The following is a 22,819-nucleotide window of genomic DNA, read 5'->3' on the forward strand; positions in this document are numbered from 1 at the left end:
AGAGGGTATGAGCTATAAGGAGAGGCTAGAAAAACTTGGGTTGTTTTTCTGGAGCAGCGGAGGCTGAGGGGTGATTTGATAGAAATCTATAAAATTTTGAGATGCATAGATAGGGTTGATGGTCAGGAGTCTGTTTCCAGAATTTAAATGTCTAATACCAGGGGGCATACATTTAAAGTGACAGGGGATAAGTTCAAAGGAAATGTGAGGGGCAAGTATTTTTCCACAGCGAGCAGTGGGAGTCTGGCATGCACTGCCAGGGTTGGTGGTGGAGGCAGATATGAAAGGGGCGTTTAAGGTACACCTCACTTTTCTGTTCTATGTTCTATATCCTCTGCTCAAAAGATAGATGTATGTTTAAAATGATTTTGTTTGGTAACTTGAAGCGTATAAAGCAGCTCCTTGTGATTATGAGATAGCAAGGTATAGAGCTAGATTAGGCCTGAAACGTCAGCCTTCCTGCTCCTCTGATGCTGCTTGGCCTGCTGTGTTCATCCAGCTCTACACCTTGTTATCTCTGTACCTCATGCTTGTCCTGGTTATTGTCAGTGACAATAGAGGTCTTTATGTACTTCCAAATACTTCCAATGATGTTCTAGCAAAAGTTAACATTAAAGACACGAAAATCAATGCGCTTTTGTGCTTAATAAAAAACACTTCTTGCTATTTTGTTATTTTCTTTCATGCTGCTCATGGCAAAATAGTTGGATTTCAAGAAGTGCTTATTACCTTTAAATCACTGTTGACTATCTACAACATACTTACAAGGGCAGCAGTAGTTCAGTTGGAGCATTTTTGCTTTTCACTTTGTGGCTTCGAGTCTCATTCCAAAGATTCACCTGCAGATTCCAGTCAGGTTCTATGTTGCAAATTCAGACAGGACTTTTTCAAAGAAGAGCATAGGAGCTCTCCATGGAGTCCTGCTTAATATTCATCACTGCCTGGGCATAATTGCAATTCTGTCTGTAGAACTATGCCATGTGTAATGTGATAATTTGCTTCTAAAGCACTTATTTAACTGTGACATACTTTGAGATGTCCTGCAGTCATGGGAAAGACTAGGTTCTACCAGATTCTAGAGAACATTTGCCATTCTCCCAAGCTTTGCAGTCTCATATGGTCCTTCCATTATAACATGCACAGTGTCGTTCAATTAGAAGGTACCACCTCTAATGACTTTAAGACCAAATATGGGACAAAACAGTACTGTATCCTAACACCTAATCTGTTTTTGTTGTACTGGATATGCGCTCATCTTGTGGACTTTTGTACGAGAAGAGTGTTTGTACCTGCTGAGGCAATATTTAGGTTGGGTTCTATAACATAACAGACTGATGCGAGTTACATAGTACTGGAAGATGCAATTGATGCATATTACAGTTCTTGGTATATACATGTATTACAATCATGTGTTTGGGCTAATACTAAGCTATTTGGTTATCCACATTAGTAGACTTCCATTAGGATGTCATGCTTCAAGTGGCAGCATTAAGATGAAGCTGGAGAATCTTCAGGTCACATGCTATGGTATGGTGATGACATACGGAGTACGTCTTTTAAAAGTACACTGCATAGTCATTCTGATACATAACAACAACTTGATCTATGCTTTTCCTGCTGACATGGAAGAAATGTACCTCCACATAGGATGCAATGAGAAACTCCTCAACCTACAAAGAAAGCTTTTATAACGTGCAGCATGTCCTGAGGAGACACCCTCTGTACGCTGACATTGCTGCATTAGTTGTTCTGACAGAAGTCCAACTCTGAAAGCTCGTGGATTTTCTGTTGTGCTTGTGCCATGTTCTTCCCAATCATTAAGTCTTAAGAAAAACAGCTGTGGGACATGGTTGTCTCTGCGCATGATCAGAAGCAACAAAACATCACTGGAAGCAGTGACCAAGTATTCTGTTATCCTGGATCTAACATGGCAAATAAATGATCTCTTAACAACGAGCTCATAGATTGGAAACACACGCATGAATTTCGCTGGCTAACAAATCGAGCATTGAAAAGTGACAAACTGAATCATAGGTCCAAGATGCTTATCTGCAAAGCCTGTATTCTCTGCTCACTGTTGTATGGACCGTTGGTGTCTACAAAGTCACCAATGAAGCAATTCTTTCTCAGGCGAACATTCCAAGCATATGAGCACTAATCAAGCAAAGACAGTTTCAATGGCTTGTGTTACAATCCCGACTGATGGTAATCTTGGACAAATCAGATCCCAGAATAAGACTTGGCTTGATAAATCAAAATATCTAATCTTTGCAAGTGGGTCCTGCAGTGGTTAGTTACTGAAACATATTCACATGACACCGCAGATGTCTTTTAACAACAGTATATAGTTTATTGTACAATAGAGAAAAGAAAGAAGCATTACATATCAGTTAGAAAGATCTTAACACAAAGATCAAAATAATATTTCAACCGTTTCTCCAGCAGAATCCTTTTCAATTCTCAATTCCTGAGAAATTTCACTCGTATCTCAGTTCTTTAAGCCTTCCTTTAACTGACTCCTCCCAATGTTTGTTTCCATGCACCTGCAGAGACAATTTTGCAATTCCTTTCCAAGTCCACTGGCAAGAACTTTTCACAATTCTGATTGGCGTAAGTTTTTCAGTGTTAGTAACTTGAACATTTCGACCCAAACTTCCTGGCTTGGAACCTCCACACATCACAATATTTTAGCTCCCTGAAAAAAAAGGCTTGATTTTCTTGATAGGAGAAATTGTTCCCCCTTGTGAACTGAGACATTGAACCTTTTGTTCAAAATGCTAAACTAATGGCCTTCTGGTCAATTGTATGCAGGCCATCTATGAACTACAGGTACTCCTAGCAACTTCACCACAATCATATGCTTTCTTGGAAATAATGCACTAAGGTCACTGTTCAAAATGATTTTTTGACATGTTTTAGAAGAAATTACCTCCATATACACCCTTCATCACACTTGTGTGCATGTATATAGGATGAAAAATGGCCAGACACCCAAATATTCAAAATAGGAAGTAGCCCATGCCAACAGCCCCTAGGTTGTACAAATGTCCAGTGCAAAAATGCTGCCAAAAGAGACATGAAAGCCCTCAGTGTCAACCATGCCAAGTGGCAAACTCTCGCTCATAATCAATATAACTAATGATACCGACAGTGGCTAGGATCTCACCACCACAACACATGTATGGTTCCAAAAGGTCAAAAGCGAGGCCAGCCCTGAAAATACGCTGAGGTATATCTTGACCTGGGAAGGGGCAGTGCCACGTATGGCTTGTTGTGATGGACCTTGCCTTTCCAGAGTCAGTTTGCCAGCCATTAACAGAAGTGCTATACATTATCTCATCTAACATCAAAGCTCTGAGGCTATATTCCCCTCATTTATCACAGCTAGAAGGATGTCAACTATTGCCATCATCCTGAAGTCATGGACAATGTTGTAATTCTGTCTTTTTCTCACCAGATTTCCAATGAGCTCTATTTCCCATTTCTTTATCATAGGTCTTCAGTGGCTGTTGGGCTGATCACTGGCTGATTTGTTACCTGGTCCATAAATCAGGCTGGTATGTTGTATCCTGCACTCTGTTCTGTTACCCCAATGTACTTACACAGCACAATCTGCCTTTAAAGCACGTAAGGCGACATTTTTCACTGTACCTCGGTATATGTGACAGTAATCAATCAAGTCAAATCAGAGCAAACTCAATTCTATCTGATCTCCAACATGGCCACTCAATAATAATTGACTAAAAACACTCATGGAATGTTTTTGACTGTAGCCCACAAATGCTAAAGTCATTTGCAGCAATCCTTTAATGTTTTTTGTAAACCGAATCAAACTTGAAGAGTGGCGTTTAAACCCAAGACTTTCCTTGTGCATATGATCCAATATATGATCCAAGATTTTTGCCAACTGAACTAACTGTGCCAACTGTTCCAGACTTAGGACATATCTACAGCCTGAATCAGAACTCTTTTTAGATGGTCAATCATACAATTTCTGTGAATCCTTTTTTTCTATATTTTGTTTTGATGACATTGATGATGATCAAAATGACGACAAATAAAATCTTTTACACTGACACGTGCTTCTTCTCAAAACAGGTTCAGTCTGAACAATTGTACCGTTGAAATTCATATCAAGGTGATTTCCTCCCATAGCTGACAATTTAGTTTACATGTTCCACTCAGAGGGGGAAAGGAAAAACCTACTGTTTGTGGGGCTAATGTAAAAATGAAGTAATTTTGGATGCATATATTATAATGCTGCGGAACAAAGATGACCCAATTGATTGCATGAGCCCCAAATGAAGAAATTACCAACACAATTCTAATTGTCGTAGCTTTTAATTTAACACAAATTAGAAGCAACACAAGTTGCACCTAAATTAACAGGCAAATACCAGTTTGAATAAAGAAAATGTCAATTTTATTTTAAATAGTCATTAGAAAAAAGAAATGATTGCATGACCACAGGAGCACCATTCTCCATACAAGTGTGACACTGTGTAAGAGTACAGCTGAGGGGCTGAGTGGCTTTCTCTGGTTGCCACACTTTTAGAAAGTCTCCCACCTACATGTCAAGCCAAGAGACAGACATGCTCACTCAGCACCAGTGGTCATGATTACCACTTCAGAAGAGTGATTTTTACTTTTGAAGCAAAGTAATCTATGATTCTAATGTAATCTTCTTCTGATTATTTAAGGAGGCTGTTCTCAGTTGCAGCCTTTGCAAAGAGGGCTTCAGCTTCCACTGCATAGACTGGAGAATGATAAAAAGGCAACAGGTAAAAAATACGTGATCAGTATTTGAGTCTCTGAAGTGGGAATAGACAGAAGAAAAAAGTCGTATTTATTTAGAGCTTTCCACATCCTTTAGAACATCGCATAGGGTTTAACAGCCAATAGATTTGCAGTCATTGTTATTCATAGGAAGGCAATAACCAATGTGTGGACAAAGAGATTGATGGTTAATCTGGAGATACTAAACTGAGACCTTGCCTGTCCTCAGGTGAATGGTAGAGATCCTATGTGTAAATGGAAGAAAAGCAGGAAAGCTATGCAGAGTGAATACAGAGTGGAGCTGGAAGAACTGATGAGGGCTCCCAACCTGAAACGTCGATTTTTGTGCTCCTCTGATGCTGCCTGACCCGCTGTGTTCCTCCAGCTCCACACTGTATTGAATCTGACTCCAGCGTTTGCAGTTCTTGCTATCTCCAAAGCTATCAAGAGTGACTTGGTCAATGGCTATCCTTGAATCAACATTATCAAAGCAGATTTTCCGGCCAAATATCGCATGGCTGTTTGTGAGCAATTATTGTGTACAAATTGCTTGCCATGTTTCCTACCTTACAAAAATATGACTAGATTTCATAATTACCTAATTAGCTGCAAAACACTGCAGAAACTCCAAGGGTGAGAAAGACTTTATATAATTTTATTTTTCTAAGGCATAGTCATGGTGGGTAGGTCTTTTTAGATTGAGTGATTCTTTCCTGAAAGGTTACTGTTCAGAAATGACCCAGCCATATCATGACCACGGGAAGTTTCAGACCCACCCACCTGTGCAAAAATGGCTGGTAGAGGAGAAATGAATAATTTATATTGATGATGGACAAGTATTCATTGGTCTGGTATCTCAACCTATAAATGGCTTCTCTTTCATAGAAATGGTTTCTGATCAATATTTTACTAGATTTACTAGATTTGATGAATGTTGGTGCATGCAGTTTGGAGTTTAAATAAGGACCAGAGCAGCACATTCTTTGCTCGTATAGGAACAGATATAACTACACTGACAAACCATAATACCTGTTTCCATTGTTTTCTCCTTTGCCTACTTACCCTGTTTCTCAGGCTTTGTTTTGTTGACTGTTTGACACCAGTTCTTGTGCAAGAATGAAACGATGCATGTTCCTAGATTCCTTCCCTAAGGTCCTGTAAAGTAACAGCTGGTCTCCACTGGGCACCATCTATTCCCTCACAGCTGAACACAGGTAAGACTAGCTCAGCAGCAGTGAGGCTGGGTAGTATTCAGTTTAATAGTACAGACCAAGCTGGTGTTCCAAGGCTAGATCCGAGCAAGCACTCAGATGGTCAGTGCAGTTGTTAATTGTATTCTGATACTGGTAATTAATTGAGGAGTTATAATTATGCTCATATTGTTGTTTTGAAGTGCATGATATGCAATATGTGCCTCTGTAAATTAAAGCTTCTAAGTGTGTAAAGAATAGGTTCTGGTATTCTCTCTCTTAATATGTGACCACCCTCGATCTCAAGGAGCTGTCTGAGGGAGAGGGATTTGATACCTGGGTTCTAATACAACTGATATAATAAAGTACGTTACAATATTAGCTTCGGAACTCCTAGGTTACAGAGGGAAAATAGTAAACCAGCCAAACCGTCCATTCATGCCTACAGCCTGCTGACTTTTCCTGGATCAGCACAGAATCAGAGACAACTGATGTTTTTCATGGCAAAATAGACAATTGCTGGTCACTTTTCTGACTTATATACGAAATTGAGTCATTGGGACAAGCTACTGGAAGATGATCAGTTTCTATGGGAATAATGCCAGCATCAGTCTGTGTCTCCAACTATTTAAACAAACATGGCTTGTCAATTTTGCTCTTCCAAGCTCAAAGTGGTGAAAGTCCAATGACACAAAGTGAAAAGCTTCCACGTGAAAACGTTTCAGAAGGTTGAAGCATCTGGGTGAATGTAGAGATTAGTATTAGTAACAGTATCTTGGCTCCAGTTTTGCAGAGAAACTCTGGGTGACCCATAATATTTGAGCTGGTGGGGTTTAAATGCAATTAATAAATCCAGAGTATTATGTGAGTCTGAGTACTGATAACCATAACAACATCATCATCTGGTTCACCAACATTAACAGAAACTGCTGGAGAAACTCAGCAGGTCTGGCAGCATCTGTGGAGAAAAGTCAGAGTTAACGTTTTGGATGCAGTGACCTGTTTTTCTGTTTTTGTTTCAGATTTCCAGCATCAGCAGTTCTTTGTTTTCGTTCTGCTTTACTAATGTCCTGTTAAGGAGGAAATCTGCCAACCATACCTGGCCTGCCTATATGTGACTCCAGACACACAGCAATAGGATTAGCTCTCAGCTGTCCTCTGAAAAAGACAAGTAAGTCATCCATTTCAAGGGTAATTAGGATGACCAACAAGTACTGGCCTTGTCAGCAACTTCCACATCCCATGAAAGAATTGAAAGTATCTCGTCAAAAGCAAAATGTGTGGCAATGCTACGACAAGATACTGGGAAAGAAAATATCTCATCATTTAATGGAAATCACTTCAAAGGAAGGCTTCCTTTTGTGCATGAACCTAAAAAAAAACATGAGGGAGCAAATTTTACAAAACCCATTTAGTTTGGTGCTTTGGAATTTCATAGTCTGTTTAAACATGATAATATCTGAGTGTTTCTCTCCGTTGCCAGTTTTTAAGCTGTGCTGATGGAACTTTTTAATTCCTTTCATGTGTAAAATAGTCTTCTCCCTCTCTCTCTTCTTGCTAAGATAAAGAGCTTTAGTCAACCACAGATAAAATGTGTGAAAACAGTCTTCTCTTAGATGCTCCACAGCAGAATCTGAATTCGTTCTTGACTAATAATAGCATGAGATGCAATCAAACAACTTTAATGGCACTTACACAAAAGAATAGAGTGCATTAGCATTTAGCCGGATAGTCATGATTGTTGTATGAGATAAACATATCACCCAATTTGTACATAGCACAATCCCATTTAGCAGATGAGTGAATGATGAAATTGCTTGTTTTAGGTGACCATGCGGAGGGAGAAAGGCCAGTTGCAAAACTGCTGAATTCTCCACTCAGTTTCAACAAGTGGCATCTTTTGCACCATTTGGTCCAAATGGATAGGTGTCAACCATACTCATCTGCTATCTCACCATACTCCTTGAACTCTCTAGAAGCAAATCTAATTTTTAAAAATCCATTTATTTATACTGTTTGTGTCAATAATCTTCCTGGTGATATGCCACACGTTCAGTGGCTGGTTTATTTGATTTTAAAAATGACAGTTTCTCAGAGTACTTATACCTCAGTTTAGGCAAGTAACCATCCTTTAGACTACCAGTAAGTCCAGAGAAGTCTTCATCTCCAAGTTCCAACCGTTCTGTTTGCTCTTAGCTTTTGCACTGTTAACTTGAAACAAACACCAACGATGCAGACATAAAATGTACTCACAGATCAGGAATGCATTTATTATGACAGTAGCACCAGAATAACAAAGATCAGTAATCCCATTTTAAGCAGGTAACAATTTAAATACCATACCTACTTTTGCCAAGTCATCCAATATTTTTTGTTAACCTTTGTTTCCCCTCCCTACTTCTGTTGTCCAGGGGGAGATCAACTTTGACCAAAAAAAAATTAGGAGCTCAAGAAAAGGTGAAGAGTGTTAAATGAATATTTAGGCCAAAGTTCAACCCTCTTTCTCTCAAATTTTGGCAGCACTTTCAGTGCACAGGCTTTTTTTACTCTGTATTGTGCATGCAACCTGGCAAACCCAGCTGAACTGCCACAGAAAGCTGATCATGTTAACCAGCAGAAAGACAAAGGCCTCAAGTCCAACCTTGTCCTTATTCCCAAGAAAGCAGTGAGCCTCAGTTGGAAACAATAATAGACCCTTTATTCAACACAAGTATATAGAATTTAGATATAGTTGGTTTGTTCATTTTTAGTCGTTGGAGAGAACCGCAAAGCTGCTAAGCATCACAAAGGCTGTAAAGAATAGAAGACAAAATAAAACACCAAGTCTTGAAGTGACAATGGCAAATTTTATTTTGAAAGCCTACACAATGATAAGGGGAAGGAAAGCCTCCAAGAGGTTAGGAGTTCAACAGCTTTGGCATCCTTGAGGTAGAATAAATCAGAAGACCATTTATGAGGGTCAGCTGCATGGATACTGAGAGGGGGAAGAGTATATCTGGAAGAATGAGGGAGTGCCGAGAAGCACAGATATTTCAGTAGAAAAAGAATCCAGAAAGTTTGTGACAGACAGAGAATTACTGGTTCAAGAACTATTTGATGCATGGATTGTGAATTGGTTCCACTGATCAACTCTGAACATTTCTTACATTGCTGTCTGTTTTGAATTATAGAATCATCGTGACAAAACAGAAAGGAAAGCCTGGTATAAATTTATTTTGCAACATCTAAGAACATACTTTGAAGAAACATCTTTCAAGTTTCTGCTGTGTAAACTTTTTCAAATTGAGGGAGGCATTTGAAGGAAATAAATTTGCATGCCATGGGGATATATTGGGGGAAAAAAAATTGTATTACTCTACGGAGGGCAGGTATGGATTCAATGGGGTGAATGACCTAAATCACATAAAAGCCACTTATAATAATCCATTTGCCAACAGCTTCATTTCAGCAGTCAGCCTCTTAAGAGGAGACCTAAATACTCGAGGGGAAAATAGGTAAGGTAGGTTTGATGGTAAGTTGGATGGATGTTAATATTCACTGCTATAACTAACATAGCTGATAAATGAAAGTGGTAATACTCTTTACGTATAGCCTAGATCATGAGCAATCTTCACAATTTTTCTGCTCTGTCTATGTTCCAATGTTCCAGATGAACGTTAATAATGATAAAACTGAAAAAAAAGCTGGGATTTCTCCCAAATTCCCTATCATTCCCTCAAATCACACTTCCAAAAGCAAATGAACTGGTTATTCATACAATGAAAATTCATAGCATTCAGCCCATGGTGCCCAGGCCAGTCAAACATCTGACTAAACTAAAATAAAGGCAATATACTGTGGATGCTGGAAATCTGAAACAAACACAAAGTAGCTGAAGAAACTCAGCAGTGCTGCGGAGACAGAAACAGAGTTAACTTTGAGTCTAGTACAACTGTACCTGAGAACTGAAGAAGAATCATACCAGACTCAAAAAATTAACTCTGCTTCTCTCTCAGTAGATGATGTCTGACCTGATGAGTTTCTCCAGCATACTCTGTGTTTGTTTCTGACTAAACTAATCCCATTTTCCAGTTCTTGGCCCATAGCCCTGGAGGCTACGGCAATGCAAATGAATATTTGTTTAAATGTTACATTAGTTTCTGACTCAATCACTCTTTCAGGCAATGAGTTCCAGTCTCCCACTGCTCTGTAGATGAGAGATGTTTCTCCTCAAATCTCCTCTTAGTCTTCTACCTCTGATCTTACATCTATGTCCCCTGGTTATTGACCCTTTATTCGTGGATAAAGTGCCTTTCTATCCATCCCATACTTGATATTCTTATATTCCTCTATCATGTGTCTTCTTATTCACATTATCTACCTGCCCTGCTATTTTCAAGGATCTGTGGTTCTGCATTCCTAGGTCCCTCTGACGTTCAGTACTTTCCAGGGTCCTACCATTCATAATGTAATTATTAGCTCTTCACAAGTTCATTTGCTCACATTTTTCCAGATTGAATTTAATTTGCCACTGCTCATCCTGTCCATTGATATTGTCCTACAGGTTACGGCTATTCTCCTCCTCATTTGCCACGCAACCAATTGTTGTGCCATCCACAACCTTTCCGCCATACCTCCTACATTTAAGTCCAAATCATTCATGTACACCATAAACAGCAAGGGTCCCAGCACTGAGTCCTGCAGAACCTCAGTGGAAACAGGCTCCAATTCAGAAACATCACTGTATCATCACCCTTTGCTTCCTGCCTGTCAGCCAATTTTGAATCCAATGTATCACTTTGCTTTGGACCCCACCCTGCTCTTACTTTTGTGACCACTTTGTTCATGAGGGGCCTTATCGAAAACCTTGCTAAAACAGATGTGGACCACATCAATTTGATTATCCTCATCGAACCTCCTAGAAAAAGTGGATCAAATTTGTCACATGTGACCTCCCCTTAGCAAATCAATGCTGGCTACACCCGATTAATCCATGTCTAGCCAAGTGCATAAAGAGTCAGTCCCTCTTCTAAAAACATCTCCACCATCAAGGTTCAACTACGAGGCCTGTATTTTTCTGATCTATCCCTTGCCCCTTTTTCTCTTTAAATACTGGGCGGACATTAGCCAAAACCTTGGCACTTTCCTTGTGGCCAGAGAGGATTAAAGTACTGCCAGGACCTCTGATATATCTTTCTTTGCCTCCCTTAACAACTTGGGATACTTATTGTCTGGGCCTGTGGGTTAATTCATTTTCAATGCTGCTAAACCCACTTGTACCTCTTCCTCATGTTAATTTCTTCACATATTTCGCAGTCTTCCACCATGATGACTATACCTGCATTTTTTTTTCCATTCTGAAGACCAAAGTATCCACTGGGGACTGTGGGCATATTTTCAAGGTGCATACCCACATTGTCTCTATGGTACATTATGGGGCCTATTCTTTCTGTAGTTACCCTCTTGCTCCTTATATATTTAAAAATCCTCTTTAAGTTTCCTATTATTCTACCTACCAATGCTTTCTCATGCACTCTCTTAGTTTTCCCAATTTTATTTTTAAGCTCTTCCCTATCTTTTTATGCTCTTCTATGAACTCTGTCACACTGAGTCCTCAGTATCTGCCATAAGCTTCTATTTCTTTCCTTGATCCTAAAATTTTCATAGAATCCGTACAGTGTGGAAACTGGCCATTCGACCCAACAAGTCCACACTGACTTTCTAAAGAGCATCCCACTCAGAATCACCCCCCTATCCTATAGTTCTGTATTTCCCATGGCTACTCCACCTTACCTGCATACCTTTGGACTGTGGGAGGAAACCTGCGCAGATTAGGGGAGAATGTGCAAACTCCACATAGACTGTTGTCCAAGACTGGAATTGAACCAGGATCTCTGGTGCAGTAAGGCAGCAGTGCTAACCACTGAGCCATCGGGTCGCCTGACATCCAGGGTTCTCCAGTCTTGGTTTTGCCTTTGTCTTTATGGGAATGTATTTGCCTTGTGCACACACTATTTGCTCTTTGACTGCCTCCCACTGCTCTCAAACGCCATGGGTCAAGTCGTACCTTACCTTAGTAAAATTAGCCTATCCTCAGTTCAGGACTTTTATGACAGGTCCATCTTTAATCTTTTCTATAGCTAATCTCAATCTAACTGAGTTTTGGTCACTATCTCCAAAACATTCCACTACTTATACGGTTCTACTTGCCCAGGCTCATTTCCAAATATTAGGTCCACAACTGCCCTTGTTGGACTTTCTACATACTGGCTAAAAAACTTCCCCTGGATACAATTGAAGAATATTTCTCTCTTCCTACCCTGCACATAAAATACGATCCAAATTAATATTTGGGTTAGTTAAAATCCCCTGCTATTATCATCCTGATTTCTTACACTTCTCTGAAATTTCAAGACACACTTGATCTTCTATCTCTCTCTGAGTATTTGGGGATTATTCTTACAAAGTTACTGGTGATTGTTTATGATATTTTTCCACATACCTATAGCCATCATTCCTCTCGAGTTAATTGACTGTGTGAAGCTTCTTGAGACATTTTGTAAGCAAGATTTGTATTACTAATACAATGTATATATATTGTTCCTAGAAATGCCTCTAATCACATTTTACAGTTGTAGAGTTTATGGAGAGAAGTAAGGGTAGTGCAACATAGACCTACATTGCATACCAGGCAAACAACATTTTGATTCTAAGATTCTCATCTTTGTTTCCAAATCCTTCCGTGGTTTCCTTCCTCTCCATTTCTGCAATCTCCTAAAACCCATGGCCTTTTAAAATATTGATACTCTTAGAATTCTGCTCTCTTGAGTAACTTTGATTTTCCACTAGAAGGACAGAGGCTGCAGACATTTGGAAATATTAACATCTGCAAGTTCCCTTCCAAATCACAAACTATCCTGAATTGGAGCTCTGTCTCTGGTCTTTCACTGTCACTAGATGAGAATCCTAAAATTCTTTGCCTAACTGAAGTGTGGGAGAATCCCATGGACTGTAGATGTTCAAAAAGGTGATTACCTTCTCAAGAGTACTAAGGATGGGTAATAAATTCTGGCTTAGCCAGCAATGCCCACATTTCAGGAAGAATTTTTAAAAATTGCTTCACCATTGGTAGCCTTGCCTTCAGAAGCCTAGCTCCCAAGCTCTGGAATTCCAGTGCTACACATCACCGCATTGCTTTCTTTATTTTAAGACACTTCTTGAAAACTTCCTCTTTGACCAAGCTTTAATTCCCCTTTGTGTGGTTCAATGTCGTATTTTGTTTTCGAATGCCCTTGTGAAACATATTGGGGAATTTTATTACGTTGATAAGTGCTTTGTGAATTGTTGTTGTAAATTGAAGAATGAAAGAAACGGGTCCTAGTCGGAGCAGATGGTCTAAGCAAATATTTAGTTGCTGATGTACCACTTAGTTATCGGAGCACTATGCCAGTGTGTTGAATTCCTGGCCATGAGATCACATCTTGAATTTCAGACATTTCATCTCAACGTTATTTGCCTTTTCCATCCTTCAGATTAGAAAATTTTCTAGTTTGCTTTTCAATTAGTTGGTTTCAGCAATGCTGCAGTGGGAATATCTCAATTAGTCTTAGCATTTGGTGCTAGGGACAATATCTGGAACCATGGGATCACTCTGTCTATACAATAAACATTCATATTTCCTGAAGCAGCCAACCACACACACCCTCGTCCCTAGCCAGCTCCTAAAACATTTATTTAGAACTAGAACCAAACCATAAAAGACACATTCAGACACCACCTAATCCAGCCACTGACTCTTCCAAGAGACAGATAAATAGAGTTATAAAGTCATAGAGTCCCACAGCACAGAGACAGGCATTTCGGCCCAAACTGTCTATCCATGCTAAGGCCATTTCCCTGCATTTAGCCCATATCCTTCTGAACCTTTCCTATCCACGTATTTCTCCAAATGCCTTTTAAATGTTGTTAATGTTCCTGCCTCAACCACTTCCGCTGGCAGCTCATTCCATATGGGTACCACCCTCTGTGTAAAAAAGTTGACCCTCAGGTTCCCATTTTATTCTTTCCCCTCTTATCTTAAACTGATGTCCTGTGGTCCTTGATTCCCCAACCCTGGGAAAAAGACTGAGTGCATTCACCGCATCCATGCCTCTCATGATCTTATACACTTCCATAAGATCCCCTCCCTCAGTCTCCTGTGCTTTAAAGTAAAAATGTCCTAGCTTTGCCAACCTCTCCTTATAATTCAGTCCCCTGAGTACTGGCAACATCCTCGTAAATTTCTTCTCCACTCTTTCCAGTTTAATAACATTCTTCCTACAGCGAGGTGACCAGAACTGAACGCAATACTCCAAGTGCAGCCTCACTGACATCCTGTACATCTGCAACATAACTTCCCAACTTCTGTACTCAATGCCCTGACTGATGAAGGCCAGTGCGCCAAAAGCCTTCTTCACTGCCCTGTCTACCTGTGATTCCACTTTCAGAGAACCGTGCACTTGAACTCCAAGGTCCCTCTGTTCCACAACACTCCTTAAGGCCCTACCATTCACCATGAAGGTCCTACCATGATTTGCCTTTCCAAAATGCAATACCTCACACTTACCTATATTAAACTCCATTTTCTATTTCTCAGCCCACTTCCCCAGCTGATCAAGATCTTGCTGCAATTTCTGATAATCTTCCTCGCTATCCATGATACCATCTATTTTAGTGCCATCTGCAAACTTACTAATCATGCCTTGTACATACTCATCCAAATCATTGATATAGATAACAAACAGCAATGGGCCCAGCACCGATCCCTGAGGAACATCACTACTCACAGGCCTTCAGTCCGACATTACCCTCTGCTTCCAACCATCAAGCCAACTGTGTATCCAAGCTGCCAGCTCTCCCTGGATTCCATGAAATCTAACCTTCCACAGCAGCCTACCATGTGGAACCTAATCAAAGGCCTTACTGAAATCCATGTAGATTATGTCTACCACCGTGCCCACATCAACCTTCTTGGTCACATCATCAAAGAACTCTGGCAAGTTTGTGAGGGATGATCTCCCACACACAAAGCCATGCTGACTACTCCTAATCAAACCCTGTCTTTCCAAATGCATTTCTATCTTATCCCTCAATCATCTCAAGTAACTTACCTATCACAGATGTTAGGCTTACTGGTCTATAGTTCCCAGGATTTTCTTTGTAGCCATTCTTGAATAAGGGCACAACATTCGCTACCGTCCAGTCATCCGGGACCTCACCCATGGCTAACAATGATGCAAATATATCAGCCAGGGCCACCGCAATTTCTTCTTGAGCCTTTTGCAGCGTTCTTGGATATATCTGGTTAGGACCAGGAGATTTATCCACCTTCATACATTCTAATACATCCAACACCTCCTCCCCCAGACTGTCCCCCAAGATATTGTCACTAACTTCCCTAAGTTTCCAAGTGTTCATGTCTTTCTCCACGATAAACACAGAGGAGAAATATTCATTGAGGACCTCGCCCGTCTCGCGCCGTTCCACACATACATGTCCACTTTGGTTCTTGAGGTGTCCTATTGTCTCTCTAGTTATTCTTTTCCCTTAAATATACTTAAAGAATCTCTTTGGATTCACCTGAATCTTCTTAGCCAAAGCCATCTTGTGCCTCCTTTTCGCCTTCCTGATTTCCTTCTTCAGTAAACTCCTGTACCCCCTGTATACCTCCAGGGATTCCCTTGATCCCAGTTGCCTGTACCTGAGCCATGCCTTCTTCTTTTTTCTGGATAAAGCCTCAATATCTCTTATCATCTAGGGTTCCCTACTCCTGCCAACCTTGCCCTTCACCCTCACAGGAAGATATAGACCTTGAACTCCACCTGTCACACTTGCTATCACACTCCCACTTGCTGGAGGTCCCTTTGCCAGCAAACAAACTAATCCAATCAACGCCTGCAAGTTCCTGTCTAATTCCATCAAAATTCACCTTGCCCCAGTTGAGAACTTGAACCTGTGGACCAGTTTTGTCCTTCTCCATAACTATTTTAAAATTAATAGAACTATGGTCACTGGTTCCAAAGTGCTCCCCAACTGTCACCTCAGTCACCTGTCCTGCCCTATTTCCCAAGAGTAGGTCGTGTTTTGCTCCTTCCTGAGTACCCTTTATATACTGCTTGAGGAAACTTTCCTGAACACATTTGACAAATTCCACCCCATCTAAGGCCTTAATACTACTGCAGTCCCAGTCTGTGTTAGGAAAATTAAAATCCCTGACAATGACAACCTTATTGCTCCTGCAAGTCTCCCCAGTCTCCCTGCATATTTATTCCTCTAATTCCTGTTGACTATTTGGGGGCCTGCAGTACAACCCCAATAATCTCACCATCTCCTTCTTATTTCTTAGCTCCACCCACGAAGCCTCACTGGATGATCCCTCAGTTATTTCATCTCTGACTACTGCTGTGATACTCCCCTTAATCAAAAATGCAACAACCCCTCCCCAATTTCCTCCACCTCTGACCCACCTAAAGAATCTGTACCCTGGCACATTAAGCTGCCAGTCCTGTCCCTCCCTTAGCCATGTTGCTGCAATGGCTATAATATCCCAGGCCTACGTACCTATCCACACCCTGAGTTCATCGGCCTTACCTGTCAGCCCTCTTGCATTGAATTGGATGCAATTTGATCCAACAGGCATTTCTCGCTCTCTGTCCCTGTTCCAGCCTGACCTGTCCCTTCAACTTGCGATTTCTGAATACTGTATCTCCTTCCAGCCTAGCACTTGCCTCCCTGCTGTCGAAGATCCCACCCCACCACCCCCAACACCTGCCAATCTAGTTTAAACCCTCCTTTGTAGCATAGGCAAATCTGCCCACTAGAATATTGGTCCCCCTCCAGTTCAGGTGCTACCTGTCCCTCCTGAACAAATCACCTCTGTCCCAGAAAAGATCTCAATGATCTAAGAATGTGAATCCCTGTCCCCTGCACCAATTATTTAGCGATGCGTTCGTCTGCCATAGCCTCCTGTACTTATCCTCACTAGCACGTGGCACTGGAAGTAATCTGGAGATTACCACCGACACGGTCCTGGTTTTTAACTGGGTGTGACCACCTCACTAAAACTCTTATCTATGATGCGCTGAGCATCTTGGATGATCTTGAGTGCATCCAGCCTCAGCTCCCTAACACGGTCTCCCAGGAGGGACAGCTGGGTGCACTTCCTACAGGTGTAGTCATCCGAGATGATGGAAGTCTTCCTGAGCTCCCACGTCCTGCAGGAGATGCATGCCACTGCCCTAACTGCCGCTCTAAGACTAAAGAGGAAAGTTAATATGACTTTATCTGAGATTATGTGTACATTTTTTGCTGAGCCGCTGCTCACTGGAGCCTCTCAAGCCAAAGAGAAGGGAGGGGGTGTGGGGTGGGGGGGGGGGGTTTTTTTTTGGAGAGAGAGAAACACTACTGTGATGCAGTATTTGGGGCTTAAGCACTCCTTGATACCAGGCCTAAGACAATCTGCTCTTCAGTGCAGGTGACTGCTTCCAGGCTCTAATGTATGTGCCAAAGTGATGCCTCTCCCTCTTGGTTGCCCTCTGCTGGATGCTCCAAAGAAATAGCCATAGCCAGTTTTAGGAGTACTCTAGCAAATTGTTTTCTTTCCTAAATCTGTTCCTGTTTGTCATCAAGTGACTTCTGCTTGAAAACGCAACTACAGGCCACTGAGGGTGGGTGAAGACAGAGTGCTCAGGTTTGGTTGTGAAGCCTCAGACAGTCAAAGAGCTTAATGACACTCATGTACCTTTGAAGAATGTCAGCTTGAATGTGGAAATGACAGCCAGTTGACACCAGTTAATTCATACCCCAGCACGAGCCAGCAGCTTCAGGAGAACAGAGGACAAATCATTCAGATACAGCCATGTGGCCTTCATGTCATTGGAAAAGGGAGCCTGATTATCTTGACGGAGACAAAGAATCGAGATTTTGTAAATTGCTGAATTGCTAATTTCACAGCAGTGGAAGGTTCACATCTTACGGTTACAGAAATGCCTCTGTGGACTCTGAACCAGTTATTGAACAACAGATACAAAAATAAAGAAGCTATTTCTCTCACACTTATCTCACTGATATGGGATTTGTTTTGCTTCCCAATGAAAGATGATAGCAGCTCAGACCGAAACATGGTCTTATGCTGTTGAAGAGGCATTTTGCTCAATTCTAAATATAGCTTTTGTCAGTAAAAGTTTGATAATTTTTAATCTCTAAAGGATTGCACATGTCAGGCTTCTTGCCAATTAACCATTAATGGCCTGATGATTTTCCCATGGCAGTGAGCTTTGTACAGATAGGAAAGTGAAAATTGAGTTCTCTTGCCCACCCATCTGTCCTGAAGGTACAGGCCCATGAAGGTCAAAGCTCTACAGACATTCTGGCACCTAGAACTGCTAACTCCTGTTAGGTGTAACCTAGGAAGACTCCTAAAATGATTCGCAACCATCCTACCCATCCCCACCCCCCAAATTTCTGCCATTCACCTGCCAACACACCTGACCTTTTTAAAAGTTTATTCTTTCAGAATGTGGGCCTTGTTGGCTAGGCAAGGACTTACTGTGGATTACAAATTGGTCTGGAGAAGGTGGTGCTGAGTTGCTTTCCTGAACCGCTGCAGTTCATCTGGTGAAGTTACACCATTCCTGCTGTAGGGAAGGAAATTCCAAGGATTTTAACCCAGAGATGACAATAATAATGTGTGATTGGGTGTGGCTGGGAGGGAAATGGCAGCTGGTGGTGTTCCCCTGTATCTGCTGCCTTACAGTCATAGCAGTATACAGCACGGAAACAGACCCTTCAGTCCAACTCATCGATACTGACCAGTTTTCCAAACTAAACTAGTCCCACTTGCCTGCATTTGGCTCATATCTCTCTAAACCTTTCCTGTTCATGTACCTGTCTAAATGTCTTTTAAATGTTGTAACTGTACCAGCATCTACCACTTCCACTGGCAGCTCATTCCACATACGAACCACTCTGTGTGTGAAAAACTTGCCCAATTAGGTCCTTTTTAAATCTTTCTCCTCTCACCTTAAAAATATGCCCTCTAGTTTTGAACTCCCCCACCTTAGGGAAAAAGAGCTTTGCTATTCACCTTAGCTATACATTTCATCACTTTATAATCCTCTATAAAACCACCCCTCAACCTCCTTCATTCCAGTGAGAAAAGTCCCAGCCTATCCAGCCTCTCCTTATAACTCAAACTCTCCAGTCCTGGCAACATCCTGGTAAATCTATAAATAACCTCTCCAATTTAATAATATCCTTCCCATAGCGGGGTGACCAGAACTGTACACAATACTCCAAAAGTGGCATCACCAACATCCTGTAGAATCTTAACATGATGTGCCAATGTGTACTGCAGGAGAACAAAGCTATTGAAGGAGTCTTGGTGAGTGGCTGCAATGCATCTTGAAAATTGTACACACTGATGTTGTACAATGGTGGTGGAAGGAGTAAATTTAAAGTGGTGAGATGGGGTGGCAATCAACAGGTTGTTCTGTCTTGGATTGTTTTAAGCTCCCTAGAGCAACTCTCATCCAGTCAAGTGAGAAATATTCCATCATTCTCCTTGTAGATGGTGGATAGGCTTTGGAGAGTCAGTAGGTGAGTTTTCTCCTCAGAATTCACTGACTTGCTGTTATAACCACAGTATTCATGTGGCTAGTTCAGTTCAGCTTCACGTCAATGGTAAGTCCCAGTTAGTGGGGTGTTTACAGTAATATCAGTTTACTGAATATCAGTGAGGGATGATTAGATTCTCTTCTGGCAGATGGCATTACCTGGCACTTGTGTACCATGAACATTGTTTGCTATTTCTCAGTCCAAGCCAGAATGTCACCCATAATAAACAGCTTCAGTTTCTGAGTTGAAGACCATGCAATTAACAGTCAACATTCCCACTTCTCATTTCATGACGGAGGGAAGATAATAAGTGAAGCAACTGAGTATGGTTGGACCTAGGACACTGCTCTGAGTAACTCCTGCAGAGATGTCCTGGTGCTGAAATGATTGACCTCCAACAACCACAACTAATCCTCTTTTCTTTGGCTCCAACCTTCCTCCTGATTTTCCATTAACTTTGTTTTGTTAAAGGATCCTTGATGGCTCAGTCCATCAAATGTTCACATGATGTCAAGGGCAATGACTCTCACCTCACCTCTGGAGTTCAACTCTTCTGTCCATATTTGGACCAAAGCTGGGAAGAGGTCAAGAACTGAATGGCTCTGGCAGAACCCAACTTGGGTATCAGTGAGTGGCTTATTGCTGAGTAGATGCAGCTTGTTAGCACTGTTCATGACATCTTCCATCAATTTACTGATGATCGAGAGTAGACTGATGGGGTGATAATTGGGTTGGGTTGGATTTGATCTGCTTTTTGTGGACAGGACATAGCTGGACAATTTTCCATATTGTGGGGTAGATGCCTGTGCTGTAACTTTACTGGAACAGCTTGGCTATGGTTGTAGCTAGTGCTGGAGCACATGTCTTTAGTACTTGTGCTGGATTATTGTAGTATTAAATGTCTTCAACCATTTCTTGAAACTACATGGAAATAATCAAATTTGCTGACACTGTTTGCAAAAGGGAGGGGTGATGGCCTAGTGGTGTTATCGTTGGGGTTGGTTGGCTCGCCGAGCTGGTTTGTTGTTCCGCAACAAACCAGCACAGCGAGTCAACCAACCCCAACACCCACAACCCGAGCTACAGATCTACTCCAAAATCTTATAGTGGTGTTATCGTTAGCCTATTAATCCAGAAACGCAGGTAAAGTTCTGAGGACCTGGTCTGCCTTGGCAGATCGTGGAATAAGAGTATGGAAATAAGAATCTAATGATGACCAACTACCATTGTTGATTGTTGGAAGAACCCATCTGGCTCATTAATGACCTTGGCGGAAGGAAAGTGCCCTCCTTACCCTATCTGCCATATGGGCTATTAGGGATAGGCAACAAATACTGGTCCAGCCAATAGTGCCCTCATCCCATGAATGAATTCGAAAAAATGTGTTCGGTCCTGTTGTTTCCGCTGATGTGCTCAGCTTCCCAATTATTGAGGATAGGAACAGGAATGAAGCTTCACCCATAATGTTTCACTATCCACCACTATTTGTGATGGCGTGTAGCTGAATTGCAGAGTTGGGTTCAGATGTGTTGGCTGTGTGTCTATTGCATGTTTGTTATGCTGTTTTGCATGCCAGTTGTGCTGTGCTGTAGCTTCACAAAGTTGACACTTCAATCTTAAGTACTGGCCTGGTGCTGCTTCTGGGATAGCTTCCAGTACACTGCATTACACCTGGGTACAAACTACCAACTGGAACCAATCAGATTCTCTTTGCCCAATTAGACAGCATTTAATTTTAATAGAACAGCAACTCTCACACCCCACCCTCTTTCTCAAATAAGTAATGAATTAAAGAGTTTTTTTAATGCTCTCTGATTTTTCATCCAGATTGCTTAAAGCAATGCCCTGGCAATTATTCTATTCATTGCTACTGTTTCCAGGACAATTAGGAGAGTCGGTAGCTCTACTGCCACTTTAGCAGTATTCGTCCACGGTGAATGTAATCAGTGAAAATTGAGAAGGTTCTTGATACTGCAGAAACTCAGAATGAATCCTGCTTCAGTCCATAATGGATTGCCACATGCCTGCCCTTTTTTTTATGGGTTTAGAAAGAGTTGATGCTTTCTTCTAGGGCTAAGACAGTGTTGCTCTGCATACTACAGGCCTGGGATTGAATTATGCGGCATTCACCTTACACACTACATGCCCTCATTTAATTATCGTGCTGGAAGGTAAATGAAACAGCATCATTGCCTCCAGAACAAAAAGAGAAACACCTCAAACTTGCTTCTCACACACCAGCTGAGGCAGCAGAATCAGAATTGTAATGCAAATGGACACCACTAGTAATCCCTGCCAAGACTTCATTTCAGCTCTCAGACTATTAGGACAGGCTGAGGATGCAGTTTCTTGCTTGTTTACCTTAACCCAAACCCCATCTTCCTCAGCCATTGGGGAAGTTCCAGGAGCAAGGTATTAGAATATAATAGTGATCTCCAAAGAACATTGACTTCAGTCGCTTGTCAATGTTGTTAGTTCTAAGAATAAGGGGTAAACCATTTAGGATTGAGATGAAGAAGAATTTCTTCACTCAAAGAGTTGTGAACCTGTGGAATTCTCTCCAGCAGAAAGCTGTTGGGGCCAGTTCATTAGATAGATTCAAGAGGGAGCTGGACATAGACTTTAAGGCTAAAGGGATCAAGGGGTATGGAGAGAAAGCGGGGGTGGGATACTGAAATTGCTTGATCAGCCATGATCATATTGAATAGTGGTGCAGGCTCGAAGGGCTGAATGGCCTTCTCTTGCACCTGGTTTCTATATTTCTTGTTTTTGTTGTGGGATTGCCTTTCGCTGTTGAATAGCGCTCTGGTGAACAGTCATCAACCTGAAATGTTAAACCCCACTTCTCTCTCCACTGAGGCTGTCTGACATACAAATTATCCAGCATCTGCTGTTTGTTAAAAAACACCAGATTGTTTGTTTGAGCAGATAAAAAAGATGTTCCAATCCACTAAACAAAGGTTTGTTTGGTTTCCAATTAACAAGGGAAGGTGGTAGAGGGGTTTGAAGGTGAGAGATCATGTGATCAAAGCCCTGGTTATATCCAGCTTTGGCAGTGCTAGTGCAGCAGCAAGTTGCAGAATGACATCAAGTTGAAACAACTGCATAGCATGAACTGAACACCACTATCATTTCTCAAGGGAACTAGCTGGCTTCCATCTGCTAACGCCCACCCCACACAGTAAATGTCACCACAGACCAATAAAAAGTCACACAAGTAG

Source organism: Rhincodon typus, chromosome 29 (genome assembly GCF_021869965.1).
Source record: "Rhincodon typus isolate 14 chromosome 29, sRhiTyp1.1, whole genome shotgun sequence".
NCBI lineage: Eukaryota > Metazoa > Chordata > Chondrichthyes > Orectolobiformes > Rhincodontidae > Rhincodon > Rhincodon typus.